At 45.8% G+C, this 14,992-nt stretch overlaps 1 long non-coding RNA gene across 1 annotated transcript; it reads left to right on the top strand.

Moving 5' to 3' along the window:
- The first annotated feature begins 3,334 nt into the window (after window positions 1-3,334).
- LOC311434871 lies at window positions 3,335-14,757 on the top strand. Its single transcript, XR_014691790.1, has 2 exons — window positions 3,335-3,454; window positions 13,580-14,757. It is a non-coding gene; the product is annotated as an uncharacterized lncRNA (long non-coding RNA).
- The last annotated feature ends 235 nt before the right edge of the window (window positions 14,758-14,992 follow it).

The following is a 14,992-nucleotide window of genomic DNA, read 5'->3' as shown; positions in this document are numbered from 1 at the left end:
TAGCTGGTTGCAGATGAGGAGTGGGGAGGGCTGCAAGTAGGGAGAACTTGTGTGGCTCCACCATGAAAAATGAGAGGTGGAAAAGGATCAGTTCAAGATTGTAGAAATTATTATAGAAATCACTATAGAAATCCAACCTTTATTCAGGGCAATGCCCCCAAAGCTCTCTCTCCAGGTTCATCCTCAATAGATATGACATAGATGTTCTGAGGGCAAAGCAGCCACACTGAGATCCTTTTAGGGGAACTGAGGTTTCCCATTTTCCTCTTCTCCTGCCTGTGCTTCCTCTCAGGGTTATGATGCAATGCAAAGCACAGACTTGTCTTCTCCTGCTCCCTTTAGCATCCCGGGCAGCTCTCTGTCCCTCCGACAGGAGGGAAGTGCATGGGCAGATGGCACACATGGCTGTGACTGTGACCGCTGGCATCCATTTGTCCATTTTAAATGCACTTCATGAAGTGTTTTGACTTGGTGTATGCATCTAGCTGCCTGACTTCAATGCAAGCAAAATGGCCATTGCATAAGCGTAGTTATGATAAGAGGGCTTATTTCTCTCCTGTGTAAGAAAGAGTTTTGTGTGCCTGGCAGGCAATGACTGAATAAGCACCTGTGGTTATGGTAAAATTACTGGTCTGCTCTTTAATTGTGACTTCTGTTGGTAATACAGTAGATTAGAGCTGCAGAGTGGAGGATAGAGAGGATCAGCATCAGTTCCCACATTGACCACATCCTAAGTGGCCTTTTAGACAAGTCTTTTTTCAAGCTAGGGACTCAGTTTACCCATCTGTAAACAGGAGAATAATTAAAAGCCAGAGGTATCTTTTAAAATACACCAGTTGTGACAGTGATTAATCACTGTTATTAACTAAAGTGAAGATGTGGGACAGCAAACACTACTGAATAGTACTGGATTGCCTGAGGTGTTCAACAACCACAGAAAACCTTTGGTGTTAAACTAAAGACTTTATTTAAGTAGGTGGATCGAGGTCTGGAGGAGAGCTTGGCTTTGGAATTAGTACAGGCTGGAATTTGACAGTGCTAGGCTAGATACACCTAATTAAGCCAAAGACATCTCTAAATCCAACCCCAGAAATAAAACCTTGCCTTTCCCTACAATGAGGGAATGCTCAAGTCTGATGGATCTGTGCTGAGCAGTGCCCATGGTTTGCATGATGGCTGTGCTTGCTGACCTTGAAGAAACACCTATTCTGCCTGGAGGATTTTGCCCAGTTGCTGTATTTCCTCTTTAATCACTCCATTGCCAGGGAAATCCCTCTGTTCTTGGCAAATCTGGCAGTCCCAGTCACACTGCTGATTAGTGTCTTGACTAAGGCATGCTTGAACTGCCCCTGAACTTCAAGAGCCCTGGCTTGGCTACCTCTGGGCAGGTCATACGCCTTCGCTGTTCTGACACTGGTGTGCACAGCTCCTGGTGCCTAGGAGGGTCTACAAAACCAGCCAGCAGCAGCTGAGTTCACAACATCCCGCACCATCATGCAATATCCTGCAATATCCATCATGTAATTTCCTACTGTCTCGGTTCAAAGTATCTGCATCCCATGTTATTCTCTCAGAGGTGTCTTGCGCACGCTATCACTTTTTGTATTCGCAACTAGTTGCTTTCTGCATGTCTCATCATGACTCATTGCTACGAGAGCTTTTTAATATGCAATGCGTTTTGCTCCCGCAGCCCAGACCACTAAATGATTTAGCATGTGACTGCAGAGGAGAGCATTGTGCCTGATTCCTCTGCTGGGAAGGGTGGGCTTCAAGGTACCACTGGGAAGTACAAGTTCATCTTCCTCAAGGCTTTTGAATTCATGACATGTATTAACACTAACTGCAGACATTAGTCACAACAAAAGCAACTCCAGACCTACCTCACCTGCCTCCAAATGAGGGAAATGGGGAGGAGAGGAGGATCTGATGGCTTAGGCATGGAATGCAGACACAGGGGCACAAATTCAGCTCTAGGATCCTGTGAGATCCTAGAGGAGCTCTGTGGGGTGCAGCTGAAGAGCATGAGCTCTTGAAACTTGAATCAATCAGTTGTGAGCCATCTGAAATTCCTTTGGAGAGCTATTCAGAGAAGAAGGCTTTGGGTTTTATCCTCTTTTCTTGAGAGCAGTGGAAGAGAATTTGAATGGACTTGTGCTTTGGACGTAGATGGGGATGCATTTTCTAACCTCTGATGTGAAAAACTTTGCTTCAATCTGAGTTTCTTAGGAATTTGCAAAAAAAAGAAAAGAGCATTTGACTGAAGAGGTCATCTAACACAAAAATTTGGGGAGCAACCTTGATTTGAAGAGGATCATTGAAAGGACCAAGGGAACAATAGGAGTTGAACTGTTGACTATGAGCATGAGCTTACAAACAATCCCTGAAACAGTGTGATGGGCTGGTGGTCTATGCATTCCTGTATTTCAAGCTGCACTAATAATTTGCCCTGTTCTACAACTTATTGGCCAGAGACTCAAGTTAAAAGTGATGCTATGCAGAGCAGAGGTCTTTGTTAGGACAACAGGGGACCCAAGAGTGATGCAGGAACTCAGGGGCACTGGGGAGGTGTTGAGAAACCTCCAGGCATTTCAGTGTCAGTGCCCAGACACTCTCACAGCAAGCTCCGAGGAGATTGAATGCAAAGATGGAGTTGGATGTGAAGGGGAACATAAATAATCACAAAGTGTTTATTCAAGGCGGGCCTGATTGTGACAAGAGAGTTATCTGATGACTGAGTGTCTGTCAATCTGTTTGCATGACTGCTAATATCAGAATGAAGCCACTCGTGCAGAGTGCAGCCTCCCAGCAAATGCGTGTTATCACATCCAAGGTGCCTGGGGGTAAGGGTTCAGGGTATGCTGCCACTTACAAATGCACCAGCTTCTGATGTCCAATGTTTGAACCTGCTTCACAGAGAAATCTGTCACACTGTGTCCTTCAAGGGAATATAATTCACTCCAAAATTCTCTGCATGCAGCCAGATCTCAGCATATCATCTTTTGCTGTCCTTTTTGGCTGTTCACCCAGTATCAGGAGAAGCCAGACTTTGAGCAGGACCTTTGTACTGGGTCTAGTATGGGATGGAGTTAGTTTTCTTCATAGCAGCCTGTATGGTGATATGTTCTGGATTTGTGACCAAATGAGTGTCAATAACACACTGATGTTTTAACTGTTGCTGAATTCTGCTTGCACAGCACCTAGGTGTTCTCCGTTTCTCAAGCTGCCCCCAAGCAATGAGGCTGGGGGTGCACAAGGAGCTGGGAGGGAACAAAGCCAGGACAGGTGACCCCAATTGACCAAAGGGATATCCCATACCACGTGGCATCATGCTCAGTAATAAAAGCTGAGGAGAAAGAAGGAGGAAGGGGGAACATTCAGGGCTATGGCATTTGTCTTCCCAATTAACTGCTACTTATGATGAAGCCCTGCTGCTTTCCTGAGCATCTGCCTGCTGGTAAGCGTAGAATGAACTCCTTATTTTGCTTTGCTTGCACATGCCACTTTGCTTCACCTGTTCATCTGTCTTTGTCTCAACCCATGAGGTTTCTTCCTTTTTCTTTTCTGGTTCTTTTCCCCATGCAGCCTGGAGGGGAAGTGAGCAAGTGGCTGTGTGGGGCTCAGCTGCCTACAGGGGTTAATCCCCAACACACTGACAAAGCACTGGTCCTTTGAAAATGTCCATTAAATTTGGGTTCACACTGGGTCTTCCACTTGCATTTTTTTGTTATTGTAAAGGCATCCAAAAGTCACGTACCACCAAGGAAGCTTTTAAAGCAGCTCTTGCTCGCTGACCTTGCCTAAACTCCAGGCAGTTTCACTGCATCTCCCCTTTAGATGGATGTTGTGGCTTCCTACCTCCAATAACCTAAATGGCGTCAAGGCCTCTTCTCTGGCCCTAAAACCAACTGGCTGGGTCCATACATTAAGCTCTCAGCCTCCAAAGCAGAGCAGCAGATCCAAGCTACCTCCTGGCAATGGCCCTGGCCTGTGCTAAGCTGGGAAGTGTTTCAGTTGATGCTTTTTGGTTTGGGCTAAAGCAGAACCAGGGTTATCGATGGATTGTGTGGGTGAGTGAGTGCCTGTACACACTCGGCACTGATTTACCAGCACAGAGCTATAGGTTGTGCATCTCTCCCTCCTCCAAACCCTGCTGCTTTTCCAGCACTTCTGCCAATGACTCCTGCTCTCCAGCTATCTCAAACATCCTCCTACCAGCCTGGCAGGCTTACTCCAGACATAAAGCCATTATTCAGATCCTCAAATGGCTTAAAAAGTATGGGTTGGTGCTCTGTTTTTCCCACCATGTTTAGAGGCACACTGAGTCACTGTTGAAAAGGGTTTTGACCGATCCGCTGCCTGCCGTTATGGGAAGAGTTTGCATCACAAACTTTTCAATACCACCTACGCTCCTGCTCAGCTGCCAGGATTTCAAAGCAATCACTGCACAATTGCAGGCTAACTATACAATAAAAAAAAGGGAATGGTACCATCCCACTGTGATCTTTCAGAGAACCACTGAACTGTTCTTTAATAAAGGTAAATCGTTTTCTGCTTTGCTGCATAATGAGCCTCTGATGGTTTCAGAGGAAACCATGGGTTTTCAGGAGAAATCCCAATTAGAAATGGGTGGGGAAGGGGTGTCCCACCTTGGGAGCTTTGTTGGAAAACCTGAGAATTTTTCCTGTTGTACTTTATGGTTAAACTAAGGTTTTATATGGAAAAAGGAAAATAAAAAGGGGGGATAGGGGGAAGAACTTCACACCAGGAGAGGTTGTGGAGTCTCCCTCCTTGGAGATATTCCACCCCAGTTATGATACAGAGCATCAGTGTATGAGCTGTTTGGTGGTGGGAGTCTCTGTGGGAGCTGTTCTGTCTCATCTAAATTACTATTCTTGAGGCTAAGGAGGGAAGAGATTGACACATTTCTAACGCAGTTTTAAAATAAATTTGGAAAATCCCCACCTAGTTGCAGTGGTGAAGGAGGAGCAAAGGCATCTGCTAAGTCAACTCGGGGGGAAAAGAAAAAGCAGGCTGTAGGAACCACAGATTTGCACTGTACCAATTTTAGGTGTATTCTCTCACTAAATATTAAACGAATACCTTTTAGGTGTATTCTGTAACTTGTGGACGACCAAATTAGGTGGAGCTATTGACTCCATTGAGGGTGGTGGGGCCTTGCAGAGACATCTGGACAGGTTGGAGGGCTGGGCATTCACCAACAATATCAAGTTGAACAAGAGGAAGTGTTGGAGTCTGCACCTAGGAAGGGGCAACCCTGGCTATGCGTACAGTCTGGGGAATGAGATACTAGAGAGCAGCCCCATAGAAAAGGATCTGGGAGTTTTGGTTGATAGCAAGCTGAATGTGAGCCAGCTGCATGCCCTGGTAGCCAGGAGGGCCAGAAATAGCCTGGGGGGCACCAGTCCCAGCACTGCAGCCACTGGAAGCTGCTTTGGACACCACAGTAGGGCACAAGATTTATTAGAGAGCCTCCAAAGGAGGGCTACGACGGTGTTGAAGGGTCTGGAGGGGAAGGCGTGTGAGGAGTGGCTGAGGTGCCTTAGTTTGTTCAGCCCAGAGCAGAGCAGGCCGAGGGGAGGCCTCATGGCGGCCTGCAGCTCCCTCACGAGGGGAGCAGAGGGGCAGGCGCTGAGCTCTGCTCTCTGGGGACAGCGACAGGACCCGAGGGGACGGCATGGAGCTGGGACAGGGCAGGGTCAGGCTGGGGGTGAGGGAAAGGTTCTGCACCCAGAGGTGGTCGGGCACTGGGACAGGCTCCCCAGGGCAGTGGTCACAGCACTGAGCCTGCTGGAGTTCAAGAAGTATTTGGACAATGCTATCAGACACATGGTCTGAGTTTTGGGATGCCCTCTGGGGTCCCAGCAGTTGGAACTGATGATCCTTGTGGGTCCCTGCCAACTCAGGATATTCTATGAGTTTATGAAATAACGATGATGTGAGTCAGGAAGCAAACAAATAGCCATTTGGAGCCTGTTTTGCCAACCCAAATGGTTGCCCCCATCCCAACTGCCTCTTGCTTAATGACTGTATCAAAGGGCACAGGATGCAGATGATGAACTAAACGAACCTCTCTGCTGTTTTGGGACTCCACAAGCCAAAATGATCTATCTGCACCTGGATGTGGAGGGAGAGGTAGACATGATAAACATGAAACCTTGTAGGACATCTCAACCTGCTTCACTTATACTGGAGTGAATCCAGACCAGCTCTGCTAGTGCCGGTGATGGTACATAATGTAAGACCAGTGTGAAGCTAAAAGGATTACAAAATCATCCAGCGTGAAAATGTTTGGATGAGTATCTGCAGGTTTAAATTGTTAAACCCAAAAGACCTTCATTTCACCTGACTTTCAGCGTGGTAAAACTGGAAAGCACTGTTTTCTTTTGGCTCTGACATTTTGGGGAAAATAAATATCACCTAAATCTAGTGAAGCAGACAGGCTATGTGCTACCCCCTGACACATGCAGTCAGCACCTGGCTGTTATTTCCTGCAACAAGACCCTGATGTCCCTGTGCTCTTGTTTCTGCTATGTATACTAGTGTTGGCAAGTGTGTCTTCTTCAAGTCTGGTTTACAAAAATAAACTTTACCGGTGCCTTTCTGGGACTCAGAGAGCAAATATGTTTCATAGAGTGCTGTGAAATACAGAGAAAACAGAGCAATAGATAAAAATATCCCTCCTGCAGTGCAAAACCCAAAGGTTCAGACTTAGAGCAATGAATGTCCTCACTTTCTCTACCAGCAGAGAGCTTTGACAAGTTGAATTTACGTGTCGCTCTACAAGTTGAAATTGCATACCTAAATTCAGTTTATTGCATGTTTTTCTGCCCAACATTTTACGTGGGATGGTTTGGAGGTTGGAAATCTTCTGCTTTGGGAAGTTCTGCTCAGAGGTTCAGGGAAGGACAGCAACAAGATGGGTCAGCTGAGCTCAGAGAGAACAGAGAGCCTGCCTGATACTGTCTTTTGTTGTCTTTTGTTTCATTTTGTTCTTGCTTTGATTTGTTTTCTGGCATCATGCCATAAGAAATGAGGATCTTGATGACCTTGGATCCCAACCAGACTTCCCCTGGCTGGATCAGGATGCATTTTCTATGAGATAGGGCTGAATTCTTGATTTTTTTTTTCCTGGCAGATGGGGCAGGGTATCCTCTGCAACCAGCCACGGAAGCATACAGCAACCCTGTTGTGGTTTCTTGGATAGTCTGAGACTGAATTCCCTTGCATGTTTTAGGCCTAGAAAGGTGAGGTGTAGAGACTTTTTAAACAAGTTTTATTTTAATTTTTAAACAGGCAAATTTTTGTGCAGGTATTATGGACACCGAGCACTTAAAAATTCTGATGCTAAAGATCTTCTGCTTTCTGGCCTGTGGATCACATGTGGAACACATCTTACAGTGGCCATTTTGATGTAGAAATTAAATGTAATGAAAATAAGATGTGTTTTTCATGTCCTTCCCAAACTATTAGACCTTTATCAGTCAGGTAAGGTGATAAACTTTCAGCAACATGAGATGAAAATAGGGAAGCTGTCTCCATGTCATTGACTGAATATGTTGTTTTTTCCTCTGTAAGAGCACATTCAAGGATCCTGTTTGCACTCCTGAATGTGGTGGGTATGAACATTCAATGGAGTTTCGTAAGGGATTCCAAAATGTGAATGCTTTCCTTAAAATGCATTTTTTTCAAAGACTTTCAGAAACCACAGCCAGATTATGACCTTCAAAAGAGTTTTGTTCTAACTTTGAGGGATTTAAAGGCCACAAGAAACTCTTGTTATCATATAATTTGAACAACTGTGTAGCCCAGGTCAACATAAAGAAATAGAAATATTATTCAGTTATTACATTATTAAGTTTTTAAAAATTGCATCATAAGTGCAAGGCAAGGAAGAGTCCCACACTTGAAATATCAAGCTGTTGCTTTGCTATTTAAAAAGAAATTGAGAAAAGAAAAAAACAATATCAAAAACTTTCCTGCCCTTATTTTATAGCTTTTTCTAAAGAGTTTCCTCTCTGTCACCAAATGAAAACAAACTATGGTTTCTCATCTGTGTTATCCAGCAATTTTCTAATGCAAACAGCAGTGAGATTTTGCAGGAAGAATAAAATAGGAATTAAACGGAATTTGTTGCAGAAAATTCAAAGAGAAAAGGGAATTACTTGCTCTTTTGCCAGTAAATGTTTATTTTTGAAAAAAAAAAAAAAAAAAAAAAAAGAAGTGTATATACAGATATGGATACAATTATATTTCTATGCACGTATAAAAGGGAAATTAGAGTTTACCTTTTTCAGTCTTGGTTGTAATTGAAAAAAATGACCTCTAGATGGCAGAAACTCCCTCTTTGTTTTTCTTTCTTTTTTTTTTTTTTTTTAAGTACTTTTTTTTTTTAAGTACTTTTTTTTTTTTTTTATCATTATGGAGGTTTCAGGCCTGGTGCAGGATCACCTAAACTTTATGCTACAGTGAGTTTGCCTGACATATACAGCATAGCTTATGCCATGCTACAAACGTCTGTCCCCCTAACTAGACAAATCCAAATGCATTCTAGTGGTCATTTAACCTGACTGAGTGAAACCACGATGAGACAGAGAGGTGACGGGGACATTACAGAATTGCTTGCACATTCTAGCTGGTATATTTATCAAGAAATTTATTGGTTTGGGGTGTGAAAATTGCTTCCCTGTCTAAAAGTTTAGTAACCAACCTGAGAGGTTGCTTAGCTGTTCCCTGCAGTCCCTGGAGCAAGACGGGTGACTCTGTCTGAAAACCACTGCTGCTGCCTCACCTTTATATCCTTGCACTGTCTTTTGCTGAAATTTACGTCTCCTCACCCTCACTTCTGAAGCTGGGGACCTCACAGTCTGGGGACTGATGGGCTGGTCTGTGAACAAGGAGTTCTGTTATTGCCAGCAGAGGATTGCTGACTGGGCCACATGGCGTGCAACAGGCTTTTACATAACTTCCTTCCCATGATATCAAGACCAAAATACACCTTGTCCTTCCTCTCTCTGAGCTCTGGGTAACAGGCAGGAGTTTTCTTCACCTGTTTCTCCCTCTTTCTATTTTTAATTCCCTTTCTCCACCGCTGTTCCCATCAAGGGTCTCTGGGCCTTGGTAAAAATAATACACTTTTAACTTTGATGTAAAACTTCAAGGTTTGTGGCTGTCTCATACCCTCCAAGAGCATGTCCTATATTAATAGCTAGCTACCAACCCCTGCCTCCCTTCTATGGGAGAGAGGGGGAGATCTGAGGGATGTGAGGCAGCAATTTCATTCTGTAAATCAGAGCACATGAATGTAGGAAGCCAAGGACCAAAATCTTGAATAGCCCAGCATTGACCAAAGAATCTGGGGTAACCCTTGGTATTAGTGAGAAGTCTATGTTAAAGCATGAAGTGGCTAAAACATATGGATTAGTAGGTGAATTGGATTGCTGTGATGAATTGTTTTGTCCACCCTGCGATGGGTTGCTGTGGGCTGCACAAAGGTGTCCTCTGCTCACTGGGGAGACAGGAAAGTGCTGGAAGCCAAGAAAAGCTGACTCCATCTCATCTCACCTGCCTTTAGGTCCATGTGGGTCTGATGAGATCTTTAGGTCTATCTGATTAAGTCTTTAGGCTCCTACTATTGCCTATAAAGACCCAGTAAACGATCCCAGCTAGTGATTCACCTCGCCCTAAATAAGAAGCCTACATTTGGTCCGATGACTCACTTCACTGACTGTGCTGACTGGGTTTCTGTTGTCGTTATCAGGAGGCCAAACACCTACCTTGGATGTAGGCGTCTGTGTCGTAGACAGGAGCTGCTTGACTCAGCTGCCCGCACGCAGGCACCAAGTGCCATCTGAGATGTCCTGCAGCACCTGAGACATCCATATCCCCTGGCAGGTGGGACATGGGAGAGCTCTGCCTTTGGGACTTGCTCCTGGAGGCCAGGTGGCACAGCTGCAGGCATCTCTGGTGGTACAAGGTGCTCAGAGATGGACACCTGAGCTGAAAATGAGGTTTCCAACACGGTGTCCTCCACAGGTTGACTGAACAAACCTTCTAGGACACTTATATGGGAGATACAGCTTTAATTCCCTGTTGTGACACTGTGTACAAACACCAGAGATGTAAAAAGTGGGTTTATCTGGGTCATGCTCAGCCTGATATTGATTCTTCCTCCACCTTTCACGTAGCTCTTCAGTGGAACAGGATGGATTGGCTGATGAATGATGTGGCCACCAGGCATGCCTTCTCCTCTCCATCCACTGCTGCTTTTTTCTGGCTGAAACAGTGATAAAGTTAAGGTCTAGGACAGAGAAAAGGTGACAAAATAAGGAGATTCTGAAAAGCCAAGCCAGGCAGATTTTGCAGTGATTGCACTTCCCACATTTCTGTTGTGGGAAGCAGGGATTTGGGCAAAACCAAATCTCATCCATGGATGTCTGATGAGTCAAAGCTGCTTGGACGGAGGTTTGTGAACACTTGTTGTAGAGATGTCTGTGGGTAAGGAGAACCCCACTGATGTGCAAGCTGTATGGCAGAGAGGAGAAGGAGCCTGGGTGAGGTTAGGTTTCACCTGGTCACGTCTTTGACATGCTAATAAAATCCCAAACCCATTAAGAAATAGAAACATGATCTTGAAGGAATCAGTGCCTGAAGCCAAAGGAAAAGAGCAGTGAGATGAGGGGATGCAGGACATCGTCCTTGAATACAGCAAGTCCCAGAGCTGCTGGAGCCAGGAGCACCCTGAGGGACAGGACCTACCTGGGGGGGTGCACCCATTTCTCCTCCATCCTGGAACAAATAAGAGGCTTCATAAAGTGGGATGGGAAAGGAGAGATGTTACTGTGAAACTGATGTAATGAATCCTCTGCCATTGTCTCTGAGGGTCATCACAGCTTGGTGACACTCAAACCAGAGGGAGCTTTTCATGGTCTCGGCAGCCACGTGACACCTCAAGCAGGGACCTTGATAGCTCTGTAAAGTAAAGTGCCCTGAAAACTGCTCAGTTCTTGGCTGGGAAGTTATCAAGCAGAGACAGAGATCACCAGGGGCCAGTTAAAAGACAAAACAAGCCATAATCTGGGCCTTGCACTGAAATACCTCCAAGCAGCTGGCTTCATCAAGAGCAGGTGCTCAGCTGAAAAGCCAGGTCCTTTGAAGAGGGCTTCAGTTTGGCTCTGGAAAACTACAGGCACTTGAGCAATCTTTGCCTGGATGTTATTTCACAGAAAAAAGAAAAAAAAAACCTTTGTGTGTGAGCTCTGTGGCTGTGTTGCTGCATGGGACAACCCTTGATCTGGGGGCACCATTTAATGGTGGTGCCAGAGGCTGGTGTCTGTCCTCCCCTGGGACAGGGACTGTTTGGGTCCCAGGGGGTTCTCAGCAACCTCAGACCCCATGGAAAGTGAGTTTGGTGAGGCTCAGTGGGGTAAGCAGGATCAGGATCAGGCCCTACATCTCGTACACCACTCTGTGGCTTGGCACTTTCATCCCAAGAACCGCCTGTCTGGGGATTTGGAGAATACTGCGGAGATGGAGAAAGGAAGGAATAGAGTTTCACCTTTTATTCTTTTATCTCGACAACAATGCGTGGTGGGAAAAAAAAATAAAAAATAAATGAAGAAGAAGTTGTGAATGGCAGAATTAACAACAATATACGGCCCCCCCATTCCTCCCCCCTCTCCCTCTGCCGTCCATTCAGGCGGCTGACAATAAACAAGGTCATTTGATTCATTCGGCTCGGGGTGTAAACAAGGTCTCACAATAAAACCCCCGCCACGGCCCCCCTTTTTCTCTAAGAATAGATGCCCCCCCCCCCATGCTGGGGCTCTCCTCCTCCCCCCTCTTTTTTTTTTTTTTTTTTTTTTTTTTTTTTCTCCTCTCCTGTCCCAGCATCCCTGGATCTCCGGGCGTCCAGCCCTGCTGCCACATCCGCAGTCCCCGTCCCAGCTCCGTGAGGCCCCGCTTCCTACTTGCTGTGGGAACCTCGGCTTCCCCGGGCAACATCTGCACACACGGCCCCGCTTTCTCATGCCGGCAGCAACCTGCCCCACGGCGGGTCTCTGCTTTGGACAGAGAGAGAGAGAAAAGAAGAGGGAAAAAAAAGTAAATAAATAAAAATAAACCCAACAATAAAGGGATCTGCATCCACTCCCCGGCCCGTGGGGAGAGGTTCCCAAAAGCTTGTGGCCAGCTTCCTTTTTTCACAGGCTTTGCTGCTGGAAAACTGTGTGTGTGTGTGTCTGTGTGTGTGTCTGTGTGTGCATGGCTCTGGGTTGGGTAAGGCAGGGTGTGCAAGGGGCCACGGGTGGCATCAAGTCCCGGATGGAAAATGGGGTCCAGGGAGTGCATGAGCCTCTGTCTGCACGAGCTTGGGTGATGGCTATAGGGTTTTTCTAGACGTGCTGCTCTGTGTTTGTTCCTGGGGGCTGGATGTGGTCCCATGTTGTGGCAGGAGGGCTGTAGCATGGTGGTGGTGGTGGACATGTAGGGTAAGGAGCTTTTTGGTGGGTCTGAACCCACTGCAGCCCCCTGAAGGCGGGTGGTTTAAATGCTTTCTCCTGGTTGGGGTCTTTTCAGGCTGGGTTCATGCCAAAAGGCAGGTTTGGGAAGGTCTGGGACCTTTCCCACCTCATGCCTTGCTTAAAATGATTGCTGCAGAGCACTGGGTGGGTGCTGAGCCAGGAATGTATCCCAATATAGTCTGTCCAGTCTGCATCTCCCCTGCCACCTACACATGCTGAGATGCCATTTAGGGGTCCTGCCTGCGTGTTTCTGCCCCAAACGTGGGGATACCTTGCATCAGAGATGTTCATCTGAAGTTCCCTTTGCCCTTGGGCTCCCTTCCAGTGCCTCACAATGGTCCTGAGCCATTGCATGGGGTTGGAAAGGGAGATCCCAGTGTGCAGATGGCCCATAAACCTCATACTTTGGTGCAGATGGAGAGAAATTAGCAGGAACTCTCCTAACCCACCCAGTTTTGCTTTCCGTGTCTCAGCAACACAGATGCACTGCTGGATGACAGCTGGCTCAGCTTTTGCTCTCTTGAGACAACCACAAACTTTCTCAACATGGCCTCGAGCAGTCCAGGTCCTCGGGATCACCTTGAGTTCCTTCTCAAAAGCACTGAAATAACACTGGGGCAAGGCACCTTCACTCCCCGTGCCTCATTTTCCTGGTGTTCCTCAGTTTTATTGGTGTTCAGTGACTCAAAGTGTAAAAGTACAAAGTCAGGGGTTGTCTCATGATATTTCTGCATCACCTGGTACGACAGAAAACAGCTCATCTTTTACAAGTTATCTAATATCACAACACTTTTACAATGATGTCTTGAGCTCTGCAATGATAATAAAAATAAAAAAGAACGAATTGTTCTTTCTCAGGGGAGGGGGGTTATTGTCAGAGATGCGCAAGCCAGGGGTTATAACAAATAATTCTAACACAAAGTCTATTTTTTGTTTGTTTGTTTGTTTGCAATTCAGTATTCTCCACACTGCAAACCTGGCTGCATTTCTACTTCTTGCTCGTCCACTGGGCCCTTCTACATTTATTTTTTTGCTGGAAGGAGACAATGAAAGCTGTTTCTTTTCCTGTATTTCCTGGGAGAGAGAGTCACCAGAATACAGCCTGCAAGAGTCTGAGCTGTGAGAGGGAGGAAAACCGTCAGACAAACCATCAGGCAAATGTATTGCAGGAAAATCTAGCCCATGACAGTGCACTCTTCCGCTTCAGTTATCAGCTGCACAACATAAATACGACTTTTAGGCAAGGAAAATGCTTCTATGCCTCCCTCTCCCACACACCTGCTCACAGATGAGATAAAAACTCTCATTTCATCTGCTAAAATGTTGGCAGGTGCATTGCAGCCCTCTCCGACTGATCCCCTCCAGAAACACACCCAACGTAGGCCAGCAAGCCCAGGAGCATCTTGCAGCAGCTTTGTCTCTTCTTTCCAGGAGTGGATTTGTGGCTGTGTGCTCGCTAATGGGATGGGGAAGACCTGTCTAGCAGCACTGAGGGGCTCGTGTTTTCCTGAAATTGCTGGTGATGTCCCCGGGCAGAGGAAAAGGGAGAGGGCTGAGCCTCTGCGTAAGACCTCTGTAGCTCTTGGGCAGGAAAAATCAAAAAGGAAATTTAGTAGGGCATCATTTCTGAGCTGATGCTACTCAGCATGGTATATAAGATTCAGTTGGCATCACTTTCTTGAAATTCAATGTGGCAAAGCGTCATCCCATCAAACGGCAGAAGACTGATAAAAGAACAGTCAGGCAATGGGACAAGATCCTGCCTGCATGTCTTTGTTTTTTTCTGGACTCTATCTGGCTATATAAATACCCAAAGAAAGCCTTCTAAGCTGGAAAATAGCAAAAAGGGACAAAAAAATCCATTTTTTCCCCAGTGGGATTCTTTGAGTAAGATTAATTTAGGTCTGATTTTTCAAGATTCACAGCCCAAATTTTCCACAGGCTGGGCACCTGTGTTTGTGACCTCTCAATGGGGCAAGAAGGGAGGAAAAATCCTTTTTTGAAGCTGTTTGAGGGGATTCATTGCATGGCGAAGGAAAATTTCAGCTCGGTCTCTGGGAATTCTTCTAGAGCCAAGAAATCTGCATTGTTGGAAAGAGTCTCCCAGAGGAAGTGATTGAAATATCATCGTGTGAATCATATCTGTAACAAGGTTGGGCTGTAGGAAACAAACCTTTGCTGAACCCTGGGAATAGATTATAAAGTAATGACCTAAAAAGACTTCTTTTCTTTCTTTTTATTTTATTTTTTTTCTCTTTCATTCTTTTCTTTCTTTATTTATCTTTTATTTATTTTTTTTTTCCATGCAGGAATGACCTTTAGCAGCCCATGTTAGATGAAGGATCCTGGTTTAGGGGGATCCAGCAGGTCTGGGCTGTCCCATCACATTACTTGCCACTAACTGTGCTGCATGAGGTCCTCAGGGACAGCTGTGGGATGATCCTCCTGCTATT

The sequence above is a fragment of the Aythya ferina genome (assembly GCF_964211825.1).
Source record: "Aythya ferina genome assembly, chromosome: 3".
Taxonomy (NCBI): domain Eukaryota; kingdom Metazoa; phylum Chordata; class Aves; order Anseriformes; family Anatidae; genus Aythya; species Aythya ferina.
Note: the sequence above shows the minus strand (reverse complement) of the source record. Positions and strands in the feature narration are given on the sequence as shown.